Source organism: Triturus cristatus, chromosome 7 (assembly GCF_964204655.1).
Source record: "Triturus cristatus chromosome 7, aTriCri1.1, whole genome shotgun sequence".
NCBI lineage: Eukaryota > Metazoa > Chordata > Amphibia > Caudata > Salamandridae > Triturus > Triturus cristatus.
In genome coordinates, this window is record NC_140590.1 from 1,327,892,598 (window position 1) to 1,327,915,086 (window position 22,489).

The window sequence follows — 22,489 nt, forward strand, 5'->3', positions numbered from 1 at the left end:
CTGGTGTCCTGATTAGCAGGATCCCAGTCAGACTAGTCAAAAACAGTGTAACATCAAATAAAAAGTGGAGGTCACCATAAGAAGCAGATCCTATTTTCCTACAGAGGCATAGGGTCCTGAGATCTGAGGCATGTCTGTGGATGCATATGTGTTGTCTGGTGCTATGTCTGTGGGGGTGGGTGTACTGTCCATCTTGTGAGTGTGCGTGTATGTGGCTTTGTCCTTGTGTCTGTGTGTTTGTGTGCTGCGTGTGGGTGCTGAGGTAGATGCATGCCTATGTTTGCATGTGCTTGTGTCAGGAAGGGTAGTTTTGACTGTGGATGGGGAAGAGTCATAAGGGGGTGGGACAGCTGAAGCTGGAACACTGCTGCTGTCAGTGTGGAAGCCAGAGCTTGATTGGATCTCTGTAGGGCAGACATGTCAGAGTGAATACCCTCCAAGAATTATACCATTTGAGTTAGATGAGTGGTATACACCTGGAGGACATTCAGTACTGCTGTCTGCCCCACAGAGGTCTGCCTCAGGATATCTATGGCCTGAACACTCAGGGCAGCAGGGGAGACAGAGGCAGCGTGTGAGGTGCCTGGCGTGAAGGAGACGCCTCTCCTTCTAGGGGAGCGGCCACAGACAGTGGGTTGGGGAGCAGCTGGAAGGGTAGAGATGTTAGGGGTGGTAGTGGACTTGGATGTAGATGATTCTGTTGCTGGCTCATCTACCACCACTTGGGAGTCCTCACTGGAGCTCGAACTGGTTGGTGAACCAACTGATGTTAATTCCAACGCACACTCAGTGAGGCTCCCTTCACCCTCCTTGCCACTGGTTCCCTCCTGCTCAGACTTAGCACTGTAGCCAGTCTGGCAAGGTGCTTCCCCTTGCTCCGTGGCCTCTGCTGGCCAGTTCTGCTGCTGTGAACAAGAAGGAAAAAGAATCACATGAGTCGTCCATATGTACTTGATACATAGGTATCATTACAAATCTTCACAGATTAGCAAACTAAATCAATTGAACTTGTGCAATTATTTTGATTTTGTTATTTAAATAGCACTTGTTAGTATGCCAGTTAACCTATGCACCCTCACACATGATGTTGTCAGTGACATCGGGGGAAGCAACATCAAAATCCACAACCCCAATGTCAACTACTTCACTGTGTACCAGATGACCTTGTGTCATGAACATACCTGTCTCATCTAATGCAAGGACGTTTTAGACCTCACAATGGGAATTGGATTCACACCATTGAATTGAGATATGGTATCCATTTTGCAATCCCTAGTCATCAATTTTTATGTTACAGGTCACACAACTTTATTTTCATACATCAAGCTGGTGCAGTCATTGCATAAGTCATCTCACACAGACAACAGTGATTTTGCTCATTTGCCCTGTAGCTTAAGTTATTTCCAGTCTAGTCACACATCTAACTCTTATTGTGGAGACACCAAGGTAGTAGGCATAAATAGGGTGAGAGGTACATGCGCCACAGTCGTGTGCCATCTACCCACAATGTTATGAAGAAGAACCAGAATGTTGTGCACATTGGAAACATCTCACCAGTGTCACATGTGAACAATGCTCAACACACTGCCAAGTCCAATGACTGTATCCTCACAATGCTTCATGTGTATCACTATGCCACTGGGTTGTCTGGGTGCGTTATCTGTATAAGTAGTGAACATCTATTCACTAAGAGTTTAGCCAACACTGTGTACCATTCTGTCCAGACTTTGGGAGTCCACATTTGTAGAGGCCAAGTCTGAATGTCCCTCACTTCTTTTCAAAATTGTGCACACTTTGCAAAGCTTAAATTGTTCTTGGAGCGGAGTCAGGCAAGGTTGTGTCCTGGTCCCTTTTCTTTTTAACCTTTACATCAACGGTTTGGGGGAGGCTCTTCTTAAAGATAATCAAGACTTCCCTCAAGTGGCCGGACGCCCAATACCAGCACTCTTGTACGCGGACGATGCGTTGTTGATGTCCCGCACACAAGTAGGTCTTCAGAGAGTATTAGATAGCTTCTTTCATTTTATGAAAGACCTTGGTTTAAGAATAAATTCCTCTAAGACTTTTATTATGCATTGCAGCCATGGTATCAAGAAACCTAAAGATATGTTTGTCTCAGGACAGAAGATCGGGGTAACTAAGAGGTATTCATATCTGGGCATTCTTTTTGCCCATAACGATACCTGGGCACAAGTAGTTGCAGCGAAATAAATTTGTACTCCTACGAACAACATCTGCCCTTACCACCTTTGCCAGAAAACTGGACAAAAGACCACCTGAGGAGCTCATTACAATCTACGAGGCAAAGTGTGTTTCAGCGGTAGTTTACGGGGCAGGGGTCTGGGGGTTTACCGATCTGCTCCCTATCCAACGAGCAGAAAACTCTTTCCTAAGATACATTTTATCTGTCCCAAATGATACTTCAGCGTGTTTATGCCATGCGGAGTTGGGACTCCCCTTCAGCTCTGATTTAATAAAGCTTGAGCCTGTGCTATTATGGCACAGGCTCTGGACCAAAGAAGAGGTAAAATTAAACAGAGATATTCTTTTGGATATCTTGATTGGAAGGGGCTCTGAGGATCCCATGGATAAGATATGTCCGCAATTTCTTAAAAGATCTTGGCCACTTAAAGTATTTTACTAATCCCAGCACCATTTGGTCAATAACTAGGAGGGAATTTAAAAAAAGAGGGTATTCTGCTGCCGGATACCATTAGAATGTCATCCGAGATATTAAAACCCACAGTACTGCACAACCAACTGATGTTAACTTCTTTTAATATTCAACCCTATTTAACTTTTGCACCAGGCGTTTTTGACAGGTTTCTACTAACTCGATTTAGGCTGGGGGGTTTTCATAGATTAGTCACCCTTCCTAAAATGAATGACTGGTCTCAAGACCTCCAACCATGTCTTTATGATAACATTTCTGCTCAATCTACGATTCACGTTGTCCTTTTTGTAGATTTTATTCCCACGTAAGGAGAAAGTGCTTGGTACCTGTCTTAAAATGGTTCGGGCTCCGACAGTGTCGACCTGCTTTTTTGGCATTACAACACCTGGACAACAGGCATATTGTTTTTAGAATAGCAATTTTCCTCAAGAAAGTGCTAAACCAAAGAAAATGTATGCTCACTTAATTGTTTTAGATGGAAGAGGGCTTTTTTAGTTTAATACAGTTATAAGTGTTTTTTAAACAATGTAGATTAATTAATATTAATATTTTAAATGATTTTCTACTGTATGTAATGAAAAATGTTTTTCTCTTTTTATTGTGCTTTTATGATTGTCTGATATAAGAATCGAATAAAGACTTCTTTTGACTTTGACTCAAGCCACATGATTGTAACTTCTTCTCTCCTTGCCTGACTAATAAAACAAAGACATTATTCTAACTAACAAGAGCAGATCTTTAACCTGCAACACAAAACATGAGAAATAAAAGATTCCACAGCACACATGAAATTCAAACTGTTAATTCTAAAGTGTGAGCGTTCAGGGGCTTGCATATCAGGCCTACTAAATTCAGCAACAATAAGAAAGCATCATATAAGCTTTACGAATTCACAGAACTTTAAGGCACTTTCTCTAATGCATTTACCTACGTACAAAATGACATGATTAATAATCACATTAAATACACAAATAGTTGTCAACTGCACAACACAAGCTCTTCAGGTTAAAGGTTTCTGCTAGTTACATTTATTTCTACGTTGATTCTCCATGCTACTTATCATGGCCTAAAATACATCACGTATCCATGTTCATACCTTTCACAATTCTAACACATTGGTGCCGATTCCGATCCGGTAAAACCCGGGTACGAATGGTCGTACGGAGCGTTTTTTCCGTCCGACTCGTACCTGGGAAAAACACCTTACAAACTCGCAAGTACGATTCGCACAGAAATACCATTTCCGTACGAGTCGTAAAAAACACCGACAGGCAAAAAAATACATACAAATCTGATTCTGGACGGCGCATACGCGACGTCCGGACGAAGTCAGGCAGCGTTCTACAGACCAGCAAGTACGATTCGTGCCGACGTAACTTCGCACACAGCATTTTTTACGGGAGCCAAAAACTGCCGGGAAATTGAGGACGACGCGAAGAAGGAGCACCGGTACGCGACGGACAGCGATGGACCCCAACCTACGCGTCATCCCGGCCCTCATAGCCTACCACCTCGTGTACAGAAACCGCCGCAGATGCCGCAGAAGGTCAGAACAACCCCCAGGAGCAAAGGGGAGGGGGTGCAAGGGGCAGGAAACATAACCCACACCCCACAAAATACTAATACATCCTGCACATTAATTATCTCCATGGTCTGGTCACTTCGGGGGGGGTGTCAACCAATCCCACGTCCCGCCACAACGGAAGTGGACGTGGACGCGTACCCATCACCACCACAATGGTGGTACGGGACGTATCCACGCCCCCCAGAGCGTGGGTACGGTCCGTACCACCATTGTAGTGGTGATGTAGGGGTATGCGTGTACAGACCGTACCCACGCCCCCAGAGCGTGGGTACGGGCCGTACCACGTGTACCCCTACGTCACCGCCACTATGGTGGTACGGCCCATACCCACGCCCCCAGAGCATGGGTACGGGCCGTACCACGCGTACCCCTACGTCACCACCACAATGGTGGTACAGGCAGTACCCACGCCCCCAGAGCATGAGTACGGGCCGTACCACGTGTACCCCTACGTCACCGCCACAATGGTGGTACGGCCCGTACCCACGCTCTCCAGAGCGTGGGTACGGGCCGTACCACCATTGCAGTGGTGATGCACGGGTACGCGTGTACGGAGCGTACCCACGACCCCAGAGCGTGGGTACGGTCCGTACACGCGTACCCCTACGTCACCACTACAATGGTGGTACGGCCCGTACCCACGCTCCCCAGAGCGTGGGTATGGGCCGTACCACGCGTACCCCTACGTCACCACCACAATGGTGGTACGGCCCGTACCCACGCTCTCCAGAGCGTGGGTATGGGCCGTACCACCATTGCAGTGGTGATGTAGGGGTACGTGTGTACGGAGCGTACCCATGCCCCCAGAGCGTGGGTACGGTCCGTACACGCGTACCCCTACGTCACCACTACAATGGTGGTACGGCCCGTACCCACGCTCCCCAGAGGGTGGGTAAGGGCCGTACCATAAGGACCCCTATGTCACCGCCACAATGGCGGTACGGCCCGTACCCACGCCCCCAGAGCGTGGGTACGGGCCGTACCACGCGTACCCCTACAGCCCCATTACATGATGGATACAAGGCGTACACATGCCACGGATGTAGGTGTACGGCTTGGTGCAGCGCATCAGCTGTAAATTGGGGGTGGTGTATGCCCAGGACAGCAGTGTACCACAGCAAGTGCGGGGTGGGTGGGTGGTTGCAGAGGACTCCCAGCAGTGCCCAGACATATGAGGGGTGGGTACCTATCACTCCCAGCAGGGCCCAGACATATGAGGGGTGGATGCAGAGGACTCCCAGCAGTGCCCAGACATATGAGGGGTGGGTGCAGAGGACCCCCAGCAGTGCCCAGACATATGAGGGGTGGGTGCCTATCACTCCCAGCAGTGCCCAGACATATGAGGGGTGGGTGCCTAACACTCCCAGCAGTGCCCAGACATATGAGGGGTGTGTGCAGAGGCCTCCCAGCAGTGCCCAGACATTTGAGGGGTGTGTGCCTATCACTCCCAGCAGTGCCCAGACATATGAGGGGTGGGGGCAGAGGACCCCCAGCAGTGCCCAGACATATGAGGGGTGGGTGCAGAGGACTCCCAGCAGTGCCCAGACATATGAGGGGTGGGTGCCTAACACTCCCAGCAGTGCCCAGACATATGAGGGGTGGGTGCCTATCACTCCCAGCAGTGCCCATACATATGAGGGGTGGGTGCCTAACACTCCCATCAGTGCCCAGACATATGAGGGGTGGGTACCTAACACTCCCAGCAGTGCCCAGACATATGAGAGGTGGGTGCAGAGGACCCCCAGCAGTGCCAAGACATATGAGGGGTGGGTGCCTATCACTCCCAGCAGTGCCCAGACATATGAGGGGTGGGTGCCTATCACTCCCAGCAGTGCCCAGACATATGGGGGTGGGTGCCTATCACTCCCAGCAGTGCCCAGACATATGAGGGGTGTGTGCAGAGGACTCCCAGCAGTGCCCAGACATATGAGGGGTGGGTGCCTAACACTCCCAGCAGTGCCCAGACATATGAGGGGTGGGTGCCTATCACTCCCAGCAGTGCCGAGACATATGAGGGGTGGGTGCCTATCACTCCCAGCAGTGCCCAGACATATGAGGGGTGGGTGCCTAACACTCCCAGCAGTGCCCAGACATATGAGGGGTGTGTGCAGAGGACTCCCAGCAGTGCCCAGACATTTGAGGGGTGTGTGCCTATCACCCCCAGCAGTGCCCAGACATATGAGGGGTGGGTGCAGAGGACCCCCAGCAGTGCCCAGACATATGAGGGGTGGGTGCAGAGGACTCCCAGCAGTGCCCAGACATATGAGGGGTGGGTGCCTAACACTCCCAGCAGTGCCCAGACATATGAGGGGTGGGTGCCAAACACTCCCAGCAGTGCCCAGACATATGAGGGGTGGGTGCCTATCACTCCCAGCTGTGCCCAGACATATGAGGGGTGGGTGCAGAGGACCCCCAGCAGTGCCCAGACCTATGAGGGGTGGGTGCCTAACACTCCCAGCAGTGCCCAGACATTTGAGGGGTGTGTGCCTATCACTCCCAGCAGTGCCCAGACATATGAGGGGTGGGTGCAGAGGACCCCCAGCAGTGCCCAGACATATGAGGGGTGGGTGCCTATCACTCCCAGCAGTGCCCAGACATATGAGGGGTGGGTGCCTATCACTCCCAGCAGTGCCCAGACATATGAGGGCTGGGTGCCTATCACTCCCAGCAGTGCCCAGACATATGAGGGGTGTGTGCAGAGGACTCCCAGCAGTGCCCAGACATATGAGGGGTGGGTGCCTAACACTCCCAGCAGTGCCCAGACATATGAGGGGTGGGTGCCTAACACTCCCAGCAGTGGCCAGACATATGAGGGGTGGGTGCAGAGGACCCCCAGCAGTGCCCAGCCATGTGAGGGGTGGGTGCCTATCACTCCCAGCAGTGCCCAGACATTGGGTTCGACAACGGTTCCCAACACCACTTCACACCTATGCACCTGGCTTCCCTGTGAGGTAACCTGGGTACTTCAGTATCCACTAGTGGGGTGGCTCTCCAACCTTCTGTCTTCCACGTGGTGTCTTCAAAGTCCTTAAACTTTAAAATTCCAACTGCGACTTGAACATAGACTTGTACAGGGCACGCAATCGAATTCTCACACTGCACACGCACTCCGTTGGGTCCCTATTTACTCACCTCAGGTGGTTCCTTGGCATCCTAGCAATTCTACGTCCTCTCAACATTGTCCTGACTCTAGTCGTGGTTCTTATACCACTTTCTTAGTATATGGTTTGGTCACCCTAGGGGCCCACAGTGTATTAGTGCTATTTACTGATATTTCTTTGCTTAAGTATTGTGTGCTTTGTGTCTATCTCCGTATGGGAGATACTGTAACATACTAGATAGTGTTATATGATAAATAGATATTTTATAACTACTGTGTGGTTCTCCGTTCCTTTAGTCTATACTACAAGATTGCATTCTGGTAAAACAAGCTGCTTTACACTCCTTCAAGACTAAGCCTGAAGGCTGCTCTCCACAGCTACCACTTGGAAGACGTTCTAAGGTTGTCTGAGACCTCTTAAATCACCATAAGGGTTTCTGGACTGGTGCAAGGTGCCCACTTACATATACCAGGCCAGCTTCTCACACCCACAAAATAACAAATAAGAATTTGTCAATAACATTGGTAACAAATTACTTCCAAGTAGTAAACTAAGGGATAGTGATTAAATGTACCTTGGCACAGATGAAAGATACACACAACCAAGTTATCAAACAACCCATAGTACATGATACAGATTCACGGGAAGTCAATTGTATACAAAATTATCACTACTTGCCAACACAGTCAACAATCATAGTTAGCAAACCAGTTCATCATGGTGAAAGTTTGATTCGAAATCTCTTTGGATGTGTGATAAAAGACTAGGTACACCTCAATGTGGAACACAGGTTTATTCTCCAGATACAACCTGGTGCCTAAACACAAAGTCAAATCACATCACACAGCACTAAAAAGTCACTAAAAAAAAAATCAACTGACTATTAGGTCTGAAGGAGGTGCATGACTGGAAGTTCAGCAACAGTTCCATGTCGGGTCTGTCACACCATCATGTGTCTGGTGAGGTCACAACTTTCAAGTCCACTCTGTGGATGACATGGCAAAGTACCCTGGTAAGAAAAAACATAGAATAGAGTCAGGAAATCAGGAATAAGGTAGCAAAATTAGGCAAACAATTTCTTCTAAAGCACAACAATGTCAGAGTGAACACTAGCTAGGCTTCACGGTAACACTGTATATGACAACCTGCCCATTTCAAATACCCATCTTAGGAAAAACATCAGGACAGTTATCAGACACTCACAAGCATAGATACACATTGTCTACCAGAAACACAAATAAACAATTGGTGTTAGTCACCTCCTCTCATTGCATACTTACACTAATGTGAAAAAGTTGTGGCTAAGCTGTTGTCTCAAATCCACACCATCATCATCATCACCACTGTCATCATGGCCCAGTCCTAGATCCTCCCTCGGTGGCACCTGCTGGTCTCCATCATTCACTATCACGGATATGCCCTTACGTATTGCCACGTCGTGTAGCATGCAGCAAGTAGCGATGATCCGGCACACCTTTAACGAGTCATATTGGAGGGATCTTCCCGTCCTGTCCAGACAGCAGAATCTTGTCTTCAAGATGCCAAAGCTCCGCTTCACGGCTCGCCTGGTCCTACCATGGGCCTCATTAAAGCGCGCTTCTGCTGGGGTGACAGGGTTTGCCCAGTGGTGTCAGTACCATGGCTGTTTGGGGTATTCAGAGTCTCCAACAGTGAACACAGAAAATACTTTAGTTGTCTGACAACAGATCACTGTCTGACAAACAACCAACACACACTGCAACATACACATACAACATAATCTACTAACAAGCCAGGCACGGTCAGGTTGAAGTTGACTCATCAAACGTGGAATGATGCTGTTTCGCATGATGTATGTGTCATGTGTACAGCCAGGGAAACAGGTACAGATGTGTGAGATTCACATATCAGCCAAACACACCACATGCACATTGATGGAGTGGAAATGTTTTCTGTTGCGATAGACCTGTTTATTGGCCTGTGGTAGGATCAACACAACATGTGTACAAATAATTGGTCCAATGACATGGGGTATCCATCTCAAGGCAAAGAAATTACCCTTGATGTCAGACAATTCTCCAGGCTTCGGAAACTTGATGTAGTGGTCCATGTACCGGAGCAATGCCTGCAACACATCCCAAAGGGCATTGCTGAACATGGGCTAGGACAATATACCCGATGTTGCCACTGTGTACTGGAATGTCCCTGTGGCAAAGAAATGCAATGCTGACATCACCTTCACCTTGGGGGTCAGTGCTGTTGGATAAGTGCGACCAGCCTGCAAATGAGGTGACACCTGCTGGCACAACTCCTCAATGGTTGCCCTTGTGAAAAGATACTTCTTCATGATGTCCTGTTCTTCCATCGTTTGTAGGTCTGGAAAGGTCCTGTACACTGGAGGCTATCTGCGATACCTATGTGTAGAGTATCAACACAGTTGGTGTTAGTCCAGAATGTCCCAAGGAACATGCACTTTGACAAACAGCAAATCAAAAATGACCACACCTAAAAATGGGTGTCAATGGAAATACACATCTCAATGAATTAGATTGTCCTTACATACATATCACAGCATACTGACCCTTGCTGGACATGTTACCAGGGTATGGAGACACAGCAAATAGAGTGAGAACAGTCACATGGTTCTGATGTACCCACAATAGGATCATATAATGACCAGCAACTTCCCAGGCATTTTTTGATTGTCTAGTCCTGATGATGATCCCATAACCGTTGTTGGGGATTGAAACGTCGTCGACAACCACGTCTTAAACTCTAACCTTCATTTGAGATTTATGCAGAGTATAGGATGTTTTGTATATTGTGACTATTGTTATTTCCTATTTTCACCAAAAGTCACTTTTAAGTCATATGCCTGTGGTAAGGAAGTCCGCTGATTTCCCAAAACCCCGTCACATCCTGCTCACTCTATGTTTATGTAATGTTTAGCTTTAATTTTTGTAAATAAATCCTAAATAGCATCCATTTGGACACGGGTAGACCCAATCCTGATTGAAGTATTGTGGCTATATGTATGTATTTTTCTTGAAAGGGACCGCTGTCTCTAATAACTCACTCTTACCCATGGTCCCTTCTGACTATAAAGGTCCCCTTGTTCCTTGTCTATATGCTCAATATGTATCAGCAAATTGACTAATGTCTGAACTGTTCTCAGTGAGGTCACACCAAATCTTTGAAGTATGTAGTTGTTTTAGCACTCAAGTGTGAAAAGTCAATGCTATACATTCCGGTAGTAGGTGATGTCTACGTTGAGGCCTTGGTGAGTTTGGATTGGTCAGTGTGCCAATGTTAGGTCCCAGCCCTGGTGCTCAGTGTATTTCAATGTATCCCATGGGCTAATTACAAGTTTGCTGATTCAGGTCACCTGTCACACTGGCCTTTCACATGATTGGGTGTAAGATTCCATTCTCTCCATTCAAAAGAGTGAGTCCATGTGTCCCATGTGTCTGACTCTGCAATGGTGACAACACATGCCATTCTGTGGCAAACAAAGTTGGTCACTGGTGAAAACTGGCTGGAATTGTAAGGTAGGATGTGCGAAACACACTCACAATGGTTCCCATATATGTAAATGCCCTTGACTATTCATTCTTGATGCATTTTCAAGAAATAAGTTGGATGAATCACTGTTATATTCAGAGATGTCACATGTGCATCATTTGGAAGTGATTAAACAAACTTAGTCTTTAACTATACCTTATTGGTCCTCTATGTATGTTTTAGGTGTGTTCTGTGTTAATGTATATGTTATCTATGTACTATATAAGATTGTGCGCCACAGAGTGAAGTGGCAGTCTCCTGAGAACATACTGTGTGTACTTCTAGGACAATTGTACTAGCTGCAGCTAATAAAATCTGATCTTTTACGCCGGCAGAGTGTCCCCGTGTCTCTGTTAGCTGAAGCAGGAGAACCCAGGAGATTAAGGCGTACCCTGCGCCGCCAGGTCCAAAAAGGTTCTGGTTCTTCAACTGGCGCCCAACGTTGGGCGGCTTCAGAGGTAGTGGTTCTGCCTGAAGGTCGTGAGGAACCCCGCAAGAAAATTCTGGAGGAATCGCGAGCCACGTCAAGCGACCCCTGTATGTCGAAAGTGGTCCGAAGGTCTTTTGCAGCGAGGTTACTCCTTCCTGACGGCTACTGATGACTGCTGCCCTGACTGCCGTCCTGCCTTGGCCCTCTTTCGATGATGTATGGTAAAGCGAGACGATAGACGGGGCCTCTGTTGGTGTAAGAAGACATCTTAGTTAAGTATTGGTGGGTCGCGCCCACATTTGGTTCTTTGATTCTTTGGTTCTTAGGTTCTTTGATTCGGGTATTGCAATAACCGAAGCCGAGGGGTAAGTACATTTGTGCTGTGCAAATTGAGTTTACCCCCTTGATGTTTGTGAACAGTCCAGTGAAATCACGAGATGCCTGGTCTGACTAAGTTTGAGAAACTTTGTTGTTTTGGTTGTAATAGGGATTCCCGGCTGGAGGACTCTTGTCCGATTCCTTCGATTGGAACTCCCACTTATGAGCTCTATTCTAAACATGGTGTTGGCCCCATTGCCTTTAACGAGGCATGGATCCGATACACGAAGAATTATGGTGTTTTAAAATGGCCAGAAAATGGTAGCTTTGAGCCTGACATACTAGATACTTTGGAGGCTATTTTATTTAAAAGAAAAGCCCGGCCGGCAATGTTTGACTCTTTCCGCCTTTGGCGTAAGGAAGCCAAACAGAGAAAAATTAAGCAAGAAAAACGAGATAAGAAAGCACAGGGTATGACAATTATACAGGCTGCTCAGCAATTCAAAGATAATGAAGTTGATAATGCGAAGGAATTTTCAGAAAGACAGCATCGTATGGCGATAGATAAATGGTATCCGATGTTGCCAGCTTCCCCCTCTGATAAAAGAAAGGATTTAGAGGAGGATTTCTTAATGTTTCACCTATTGAGATTGCCTCCGCCCTATGTACAAGGTGCTAATGCACCCCCGTTGTTACAGCCTGTTCAGCCGCCAGTTGCGCCTCCGCCTGCTCCGGCTCTTCCACATTTGCCCCCTCAAGTATTGCCGCCTTTGCCAGTTTTGCCTACGACTCCTTTACCTTCATCTTCTTCGCCCTCTGCTCCCCCGGTAATTACTGATTTCCCTTTCGTTAGTTCGCCTAATACCCTGTCCCCTATCCTTATGTCCAATTCTCCGTCTTTGCGTAAACGACTCACAGAAACGGTCTCTGGTCTTTTCTCACCTTTCTTTGAGGCGTTAAATGTGTCTCCGGCATTTTCTCGAAGACAGTCTCGTAGTCAGTTCCCAGCTTCCGAAGAACGAGAAAAGTTGGACTCTCTCGCTCGTAAATGGATTGAGAAGGGTCCTCGGTATAGTGTACCTGACATTTTGCCTACCTTCTCACAGTGGAATGCTCCTACGCAGAGATATGTTTTCAATACTATGTGTGATACTCTTATTAAAGGTTGGGAGGATATGGACTTGGGTTCGGTTCCTCAGGGTCTGTTAGATATTCAGGCTGATTTTGATAAGGGACTCATTGTGGGTTCTAAGGTTGAGGACGCTGTAAAGACACGTGTTTCCTATAGAACCTTATTTATCTCACAGACTTTTCTAAATTCCGATCCTTCAGTTAGGTTAACACTGAAAAATTATCCAATGAGAGAGGTTCCTCCGGTATGGAGAGAAGAGGTTGCAGCAGTAGGTGCTAATCCAGCTATTCCTGCTCACTTTCAACGAATATGGGTACATGTCCCCTGGAAAAGATCTGAAGTTTTGGCCCTTAAACAGTCTCTACCGGATCCTCGTAAAAACCCTGCAGGTTATTATAAAGAATTGTCACAAACTGTTGAAGCCTGCATCATGAATTTAGCAGATATTGATATGTTGATGGGGAACGTAGTTCCACAAGCATTATGGGCTAGGATTTGTAAAGAGAATCATGCCCAAGAATTAGGTGGAGACTTGGATGCTATAATTGCCGCAGATAGAAACCAAGTGGGTGGTGCGAAGCCTGAGGCTTTGATTTCAGAACTCCCTGGTAGGATTCTTACATTAATGAAAACGATGATGCCTGCCTTGAGAGTTAATTGGGATAAACTAGCCGCGTGTAAGCAGAAGAAAGATGAGAGTGTCTCTGATTTCTTCACTCGTTTCGAGGAGACATTCATTGATCACAGTGGTCAGGACATGACTACGGAGGGTGGACAGCGGTTATTTGTAGATAAGTTCATATTTAATTTGCTTCCCGAGCTGTCGCATAAGTTGAAAGACTCCGAAAGTTCATGGGCTGTTTCTTCTTCAGCTCAGATATTGGCTACTGCTCAATATTATGAAAATAGAGATAAAGAAGAAAAAGATAAGCAAGAGAAAAAGACTAAAGAATTGAAAACTAAGGTTCTCTTGCAACAGGCTTATCCACCTCGTTATGCTCAGCCCCAGTTTCAACAGCCTCCGCAGTTTCAGAGGGTGTATCAAAAGCCTGAGCTATATATTCCGCGACCTTTGTTAGGTCCTAAACAATGTGCCTATTGTAGAGAGGAAGGTCATTTCAAGAATAGTTGTCCGGTTTTATTGCAGCGCGATGGGACACTATCTGCTCCACGAGGTCGTGCTGGCCTCCAGTCAGCAAACAGAGGTAGAGGTCGAGGTATGTTGACCCAAGAACAGCGTTCCCTTCCTCCCTCTAGTTCCGTGAACTACTTTGATCAGCAAAACGCTCGGTCTACACAGTATTACAATGAGGATTATTACATTGAAGACGGGAATGAAAGTCTTCATGCTAACTAGGACAGCCATGGACAAAGTAAGGGAGTTGTGTCGATTCCAGTAGATCAGAATGGACCTTATGTTAATGTCACTACAATGGGTGTTTCAGAGCCATTTCTTTTAGATACTGGTGCGATGAGAAGTTCTATCATTCATCCAAAACTCCCTGGGGCACCTTTGTCTGGCTTAACAAATGTATCTGTAGGTTTTTCTGGTGCCCCAGTTCGTAATCCGGTTTCTTGCCCTTTGCCTATTTCAATTGGCCCTTATGATTTAGAACTTCCGCTTCTCTTAACGAATGGTTGCGGTGAGAATCTATTGGGTTTGGATCTATTGAAAAGATTGCATGCAACAATATATTGCTCTCCTTCTGGTGTATATCTCACTTTAGGACAGAAACTAACTTCTCCAATGTACTTGTCAAAAGATCAATTTCCTCCTGAATTGCTCTCTCTTCCTACAACGCTTTGGGCTACGGGTCCAAATGATGTTGGTTGTCTTGAAATTCCACCATATGTTGTCACTCTCAAGCCCAATGTTGAATTGCCACGTGTTCCTCAATATAGAATTTCCACTGAAGGTGAAAAAGCGCTTTTGGAAATCATTCATGACTTGATTCGGAAAGATGTGGTTGAGGAAACGAGAGGTAACATATGTAATAGCCCTATTCTTCCTGTTCTTAAACGCACTGATCCTTCTCAGCCTCCTGTTTATCGTTTTGTAATTGATCTTCGGGAGGTAAACAAAATTGTTGTACCACAGTTTCCCGTTGTCCCAGACATCACTGCGCTGTTGACGATGATACCTTCTACAGCGGTTTGGTTTTCTGTTATCGATCTGAAAAATGCTTTCTTTAGTATTCCCATTGCCGAAGAAAGTAGGGATATTTTTGGCTTCTCTCTTGGAGGCCGAAGCTTCCGGTTTAAGCGCACAACTCAAGGCTATTGTGAAAGTCCCTCTATTTACAGTCAAGCTTTGAAATGTCATCTTGATGCTTTCTCTTTGCCGTCTGGTGCTGCTCTCATTCAGTACATGGACGATTTGCTAATCGCTGCTGATTCAGAGGATCTATGTAAGAATGTGACGGTTGCATTGTTGCGACACTTATCCGATCTTAATCATAAGGTTTCACCTTCTAAGCTACAATATGTTCGTCGAGAGGTTACCTACTTGGGTCATCTCTTGTCAAAGGAGGGAAGACGATTAACCCCAGAACGTATCCAAACTATTACGCGAATGTCTGTGCCATCCACACAAAGAGAGGTACGTGCCTTCCTGGGCATTATTTCCTATTGTAGGCAGTGGATCCCTAACTTCTCTCTGTTGGCCAAGCCTTTGTTGGCACTCACTTTGAAAGATACGCCTCAGCCCCTTCCATGGACTGACGAGTGTCAGAGGAGTTTTACTGATTTACGTGCTGCTCTGTGTTACGCTCCTGTACTAGGTACTCCTGATTACAGTAAGCCTTTTACGCTCTATGTTCATGAAAAAGAAGGTTGTGCGTTGTCAGTCTTAACACAGCGATTTGCAGATAAACAGCGGCCATGTGCCTATTTTTCGGCTACGTTAGATCCAGAAGCTAAAGCATTGCCTAGTTGTCTTAAAGCGACAGCAGCAGCAGCAATTTCTATTCGACAGTCTGCTGGAGTGGTGCTAGATAATACTCTCATTGTTATGGTGGCACATGCAGTGGATACTTTACTAAAAAGAACAAAAACGCAGCATCTTACGAGTGCTCGTTTGACTGGATACAAGCTGACGCTTTTGGCTAGTCACGTGCACATCAAACGATGTAACACTTTAAATCCAGCTACTTTGTTGCCTCTTCCAGAAGAGAAAGGTGTTCAGGAGCAACATGATTGTTTCTTTCGTACTGAGGAAGAGACAAAAGGTAGAATTGACCTAACAGATACGCCATTAGTAATTCCGGATGGAACGCTATGGGTAGATGGTTCTAGTTTTAAGCTTCCTAATGGAGAAGCAACTTCAGCCTATGCTGTTACTACCTTGCATACAGTCGTGGAAACAGCACGCATCAGACATAATTCAGCCCAGGCAGCTGAACTGATAGCCTTAACCAGAGCGTGTGTGTTATCCGAAGGAAAAAGAGTGAACGTGTACACCGACAGTCAGTATACTTTTGGTGTAGCGTTCAATTTTGGACGTTTGTGGAAAGAAAGGGGATTCCTTACTTCCCACGGCACTAAGATACAACATGGTCAGTTGGTGACTGATCTTCTTGAGTCACTTGCTTTGCCTACCCAAATAGCAATTGTGAAGTGTAGTGCGCACAGGAAGATTACTGACGATGTTGGTAGCGGGAATGCATTTGCGGATGAGGTAGCGAAAAAGACCGCCAGAGACGCTACAAGTCGCATGTATGTTGCAGGCCCTGCAAATTGGTTCAGAGAAAGAGGAATGTATGAGGATACAGTAGAAAGTGTGAAATCAATTCAAGAAGAGGCTACAGAGAAAGAATTGAGTAGGTGGAAAGAAAGTACAGGAATGTTAGATGAGATGGGGTGTTGGGTGGAATTGTCCGAGCACCAACGTTGGCTGTTACCAGATGCCTATGTACGACCTGTAGTTACTATGGCGCATGGTCCAGCCCACCTAAGTGCGAAAGGAATATGCAAGCTTCTGGCTCCAGTATGGCAAAATGAGGGAATACCGAAGTGTGCAGATAATGTAGTGAAACATTGCATTGTTTGTTTAATGTACAATCCGGGAAAGGGAACCCCAAATCCAGTAGGTCACTTTGCTCCTCCGACCTATCCATTTGAGGTGTTGCAAATCGATTACATTCACATGGAACGATGCAACAATCTCAAATATGTTCTAGTGGTGGTATGTGCCTTTTCTCGATGGATAGAAGCTTACCCCCTGAAAGACAATACTTCTTTATCTCCAGTCAAAGTACTTTTAAAAGAGTTTTTTTCTAGATTTGGTTTGCCGCGCATTGTCTGGAGTGACAATGGGAGCGAATTTGTGGGCCAAGTCATGCAAAAAGTTTGTGCAGGTCTTGGTATAAAACAGAAGTTCCATTGGCAAACCATCCACAATCAGCGGGTCTAGTGGAGTGCAATAATGGCACCCTCAAACTCAAGCTTGCTAAAGTACAGGCTGGTACAGGCCTTAGTTGGCCCGATGCACTACCTTTGGCTCTTCTATCTACCAGAACGGCTGTGCATTCTCGTTTGGGACTTAGCCCTTATGAGGTAGTTTTTGGACGCCCAGCTAATATATGGGGAGTTCCTTGCCCTAAAAAGTATTCAGACTTGCCATACCCAATGTTGATTGATTACTTGCATGACCTCACAACTAAATTGCGTGTTCTTCATCAACAGGTTCAGAGCGCTGTTAGAACTGGCGATTTCTGGTTGGCTAGGGCTTGCGCCAAAGCCAGGCAGAAACCACCACTCTAGTCAGGGCAAGGAAGTTACACACCAAAGATAACCCCTGCTCGCCCCCTTGGTAGCTTGGCACGAGCAGTCAGGCTTATCTCTGAGGCGATGTGTAAAGCGTTTGCGCGCGCACCCAGCAACAACACCCAAGGCCCACCACAAAGGAAACTCCACACAAGGTATTCTATAAAAATAGCCTTTGTATTATACACCACACATTAGATAAAAACACACACTTTACAATGTGCCAACAGGCACGGGCAGAATTTACAAGGGATATGTACAAGACAGGGCCATCCGGACCACTGTCAGGAATTAGCACTTTTAGAACTTAGCACATAAAATATATAAAATTACTGTAGCACAAAAATAATATGTATAGCACTCAACCAGTACTTACTGGTATCAGGAAAGTACCACCTACGCAACCCTAACTACCTTAGGAAACTGTCACGCAGGGAACTAGAACCTCACTAGCACCACCTGTACTAGGAGAAAGCAAGCAACCACCTAAGTATCACAATACCTGTAGGGGTAATAGGACGTTACACATGATGCATCACATTCAGAGGTGTAGGGAAGGAAAACACATGATGCATGAAAACACATTCAGAGGTGTAAAGCCATGGCACATGACGCATAAAAACACATTCAGAGGTGCAAGGAAAGAAAACACATGATGCATAAAACATTCAGAGGTGTAAAACAGGGCACATGACGCATCGAAACACATTCAGAGGTGCACGGAAAGGAACAATTGCGCAAGAACTCATATGCCACCACCTGTGGCAATTCCTAGGCCAACTGGCCTCGTCAGGGCTAGGACGCCCTGTGTTCAAGTCAGGCTGCGCCAGCTGCGCAAAGCAAAACGTAGTTATCACCAACCTAAACGTTGCAGCTGCCCACTAAGTGCTGGGCAGCTGGGAAACGGACCTCAGGCACTCTGCGTGCCTCTGGAGCCCCCTCTGGGCTCTGTCTATTCAAAATGCCCCCTAGAGCCTTCGTGGCTCTGAACTGCAATGCCCCGTCGTTGGAGTCTTCTCGGGGCTCGTGAGCCTTCGCCAACTGGAGCCTCGGGGCTCTAAACACAACCACAGCCCCCTAGAGCCTCACGGGGCTCTGTCCCAAGGCCCCCGGTCGTGGGAGCGGCCCGCTGCCTTCCGGGGCCGCTCGGGGTGCAACAGGAATGCCCCCGACGTTGGAGTCCCTCTCGGGGGACTCAGCAAGATAACAGGCCCCCTTTTGGCAGTGCGCTCTTCGACCAATACTTTGGAGCGCACCAACGCTCCCGGAAATAATGCGCGCCCCGCTGGAGCGCCCGAGCGCTCAGCCACCAACCCGGCTGCTCCGTCGCCCTCTCGGGGGGAGCCCCCACTCACCGGCAGCAGTTGTCTCGCGTCCTTCTCTGCTCCGGCGGACAGGAGGACTCCGAGACTTCGTTTGCACCGCGGAGGGGCAGGCACCGACAACGTGCCTCGTGCCCCCTCCGCACAAGCTCTGGCCGCACTCTTCTCCTGGGCCAAGCGCCCCGGGGCGCAGGGTAGGCTCCTGCCTGCTCCGGGGCTCCGAGTCGCCACGACGCTCAGTAGGAGGCGGGGTAGGCTCCCGCCCTCCTCTTCTTAGTTCCGGTTGTCCCAGAGGCCCGCCCCCAGTCCGCCTGACTTCCGGTCCGGGCTGCAGCGGTGATTTCCTCGGCACTGAGAGGGGTAGGCTCCCTCGCCAACGAAACGAATAAGCGGGGTGGCCACCCGCCAACTAAATCAAAGCGCACACAGCGCTATAAAGTCAGCCAGCGCTCACAGCGCTATCAAGCCCATAAAAGCGCTCACAGGCGCTTAGAAATAGCAAGTCCAGGAATAAAGTCCTTCAAGAGCAGAGGGGCAAAGGCTGGGCCCAGAGCCAGCACACAGGGCCCTCCAGCAGGGAGGCAGTCCCTAGTGGCGGTCTCTCCTGGCACCCAGCAGCAGCAGGCCCCCCCTCAGATGATCCTGCAAGAGAACAAATTGTAAGGGGACACAGCCCCTTTTTATACAGTAAAAAGTCTTTGTCTGAAGGTGCAGGGAAGGGGCGAACCAGTTCCAACAGTTTCCTGAGCACTTTGTTTTGCTCAGCCCCTCTCCCTATTCACTGGCAGGGCTAGGGTCATTAGACGCACCACAGGGGCCGGCGCCAGCATTGTGTGGGGAAAGCCCTGTCCTATTCAGGACCCAGGTATACTCCTCCCCAGCCATCAGCATGCTAACTCCCCATTCACCACTGGGTGACTCCTCCTGACTCTGGGGATTTCCCTAGTCCGTCACATGACCTCCACCAGCCAATCACCAGACAAGCCACACATTTCATACTGCACACTAAAGTGCCCACTTCTAGAAGTGGCACTTCCACACTAGGTACATGCACGCCGCACACATCATCGCGCAGCATTCACTCACACAAGTCCGCACATACCAAACTCGGGCCTGCACACCCCACGCATCAGGAACTACCAGGACACATACATTCCCCCATGCATTCCTATGGGAGGGCAGGCCAACCTCACAACACGCACGCACTTTAGCTTTTGGACTCCTGAGGCGGAAGCCGGGAGAATGCATAACCCTGCTTTTTTTAAAAACTTTTAAAACTGTGATAACGTGTTCCTATCACCCCCCCTCCTACCTGCACTTCTTGGCTTTCTTTACACAGCGCTCCACGCTGCAACGACCCCTCACCTCCAGACGCCATTCTCGAGCGCGAGGCGCGCCACAGACACGCCCACTCTTTTGGCCACGCCCCCTCGACCTCTGGTACATATAGCGAGCGCTGAAGCAAGCCGCTTCATTAGCTTTTGGACTCCTGAGGCGGAAGCCGGGAGAATGCATAACCCTGCTTTTTTAAAAAACTTTTAAAACTGTGATAATGTGTTCCTATCACCCCCCCTCCTACCTGCACTTCTTGGCTTTCTTTACACAGCGCTCCACGCTGCAACGACCCCTCACCTCCAGACGCCATTCTCGAGCGTGAGGCGCGCCACAGACACGCCCACTCTGTTGGCCACGCCCCCTCGACCTCTGGTACATATAGCGAGCGCTGAAGCAAGCCGCTTCATTAGCTTTTGGACTCCTGAGGCGGAAGCCGGGAGAATGCATAACCCTGCTTTTTTAAAAAACTTTTAAAACTGTGATAACGTGTTCCTATCACCCCCCCTCCTACCTGCACTTCTTGGCTTTCTTTACACAGCGCTCCACGCTGCAACGACCCCTCACCTCCAGACGCCATTCTCGAGCGCGAGGCGCGCCACAGACACGCCCACTCTGTTGGCCACGCCCCCTCGACCTCTGGTATATATAGCGAGCGCTGAAGCAAGCCGCTTCATTAGCTTTTGGACTCCTGAGGCGGAAGCCGGGAGAATGCATAACCCTGCTTTTTTAAAAAACTTTTAAAACTGTGATAACGTGTTCCTATCACCCCCCCTCCTACCTGCACTTCTTGGCTTTCTTTACACAGCGCTCCACGCTGCAACGACCCCTCACCTCCAGACGCCATTCTCGAGCGCGAGGCGCGCCACAGACACGCCCACTCTGTTGGCCACGCCCCCTCGACCTCTGGTATATATAGCGAGCGCTGAAGCAAGCCGCTTCATTAGCTTTTGGACTCCTGAGGCGGAAGCCGGGAGAATGCATAACCCTGCTTTTTTAAAAAAACTTTTAAAACTGTGATAACGTGTTCCTATCACCCCCCCTCCTACCTGCACTTCTTGGCTTTCTTTACACAGCGCTCCACGCTGCAACGACCCCTCACCTCCAGACGCCATTCTCGAGCGCGAGGCGCGCCACAGACACGCCCACTCTGTTGGCCACGCCCCCTCGACCTCTGGTATATATAGCGAGCGCTGAAGCAAGCCGCTTCATTAGCTTTTGGACTCCTGAGGCGGAAGCCGGGAGAATGCATAACCCTGCTTTTTTAAAAAACTTTTAAAACTGTGATAACGTGTTCCTATCACCCCCCCTCCTACCTGCACTTCTTGGCTTTCTTTACACAGCGCTCCACGCTGCAACGACCCCTCACCTCCAGACGCCATTCTCGAGCGCGAGGCGCGCCACAGACACGCCCACTCTGTTGGCCACGCCCCCTCGACCTCTGGTATATATAGCGTGCGCTGAAGCAAGCCGCTTCATTAGCTTTTGGACTCCTGAGGCGGAAGCCGGGAGAATGCATAACCCTGCTTTTTTTAAAAACTTTTAAAACTGTGATAACGTGTTCCTATCACCCCCCCTCCTACCTGCACTTCTTGGCTTTCTTTACACAGCGCTCCACGCTGCAACGACCCCTCACCTCCAGACGCCATTCTCGAGCGCGAGGCGCGCCACAGACACGCCCACTCTATTGGCCACGCCCCCTCGACCTCTGGTATATATAGCGAGCGCTGAAGCAAGCCGCTTCATTAGCTTTTGGACTCCTGAGGCGGAAGCCGGGAGAATGCATAACCCTGCTTTTTTAAAAAACTTTTAAAACTGTGATAACGTGTTCCTATCACCCCCCCTCCTACCTGCACTTCTTGGCTTTCTTTACACAGCGCTCCACGCTGCAACGACCCCTCACCTCCAGACGCCATTCTCGAGCGCGAGGCGCGCCACAGACACGCCCACTCTGTTGGCCACGCCCCTTTCAACTCCCCGCCCCACGACCATAAATATGTGTCTTGGTAGGAAGCGCAGCGGACGAGCGCAGCGGGCGCGACGATTGCGCGCCGAAGGCACGCCTAAGGCAAGCCCGTCTGCGCCCGTCTGCGACTGGCCGGGACTAGGGGCCATACACTCTGCCCCACCTATCACCTATAGCCCGGACCTACTTCGCAGCTACCAGGGCCCCTGGCCCATCACGGCCAGTACCAGCTCTCGCATCTCTGCTCTCGGCATAGCCTCCCTCTCTCCCTTCCCTCACCCTCCTCCTATTCTGGATACCCCGCCTACGACCTGTAGGCCTGCTC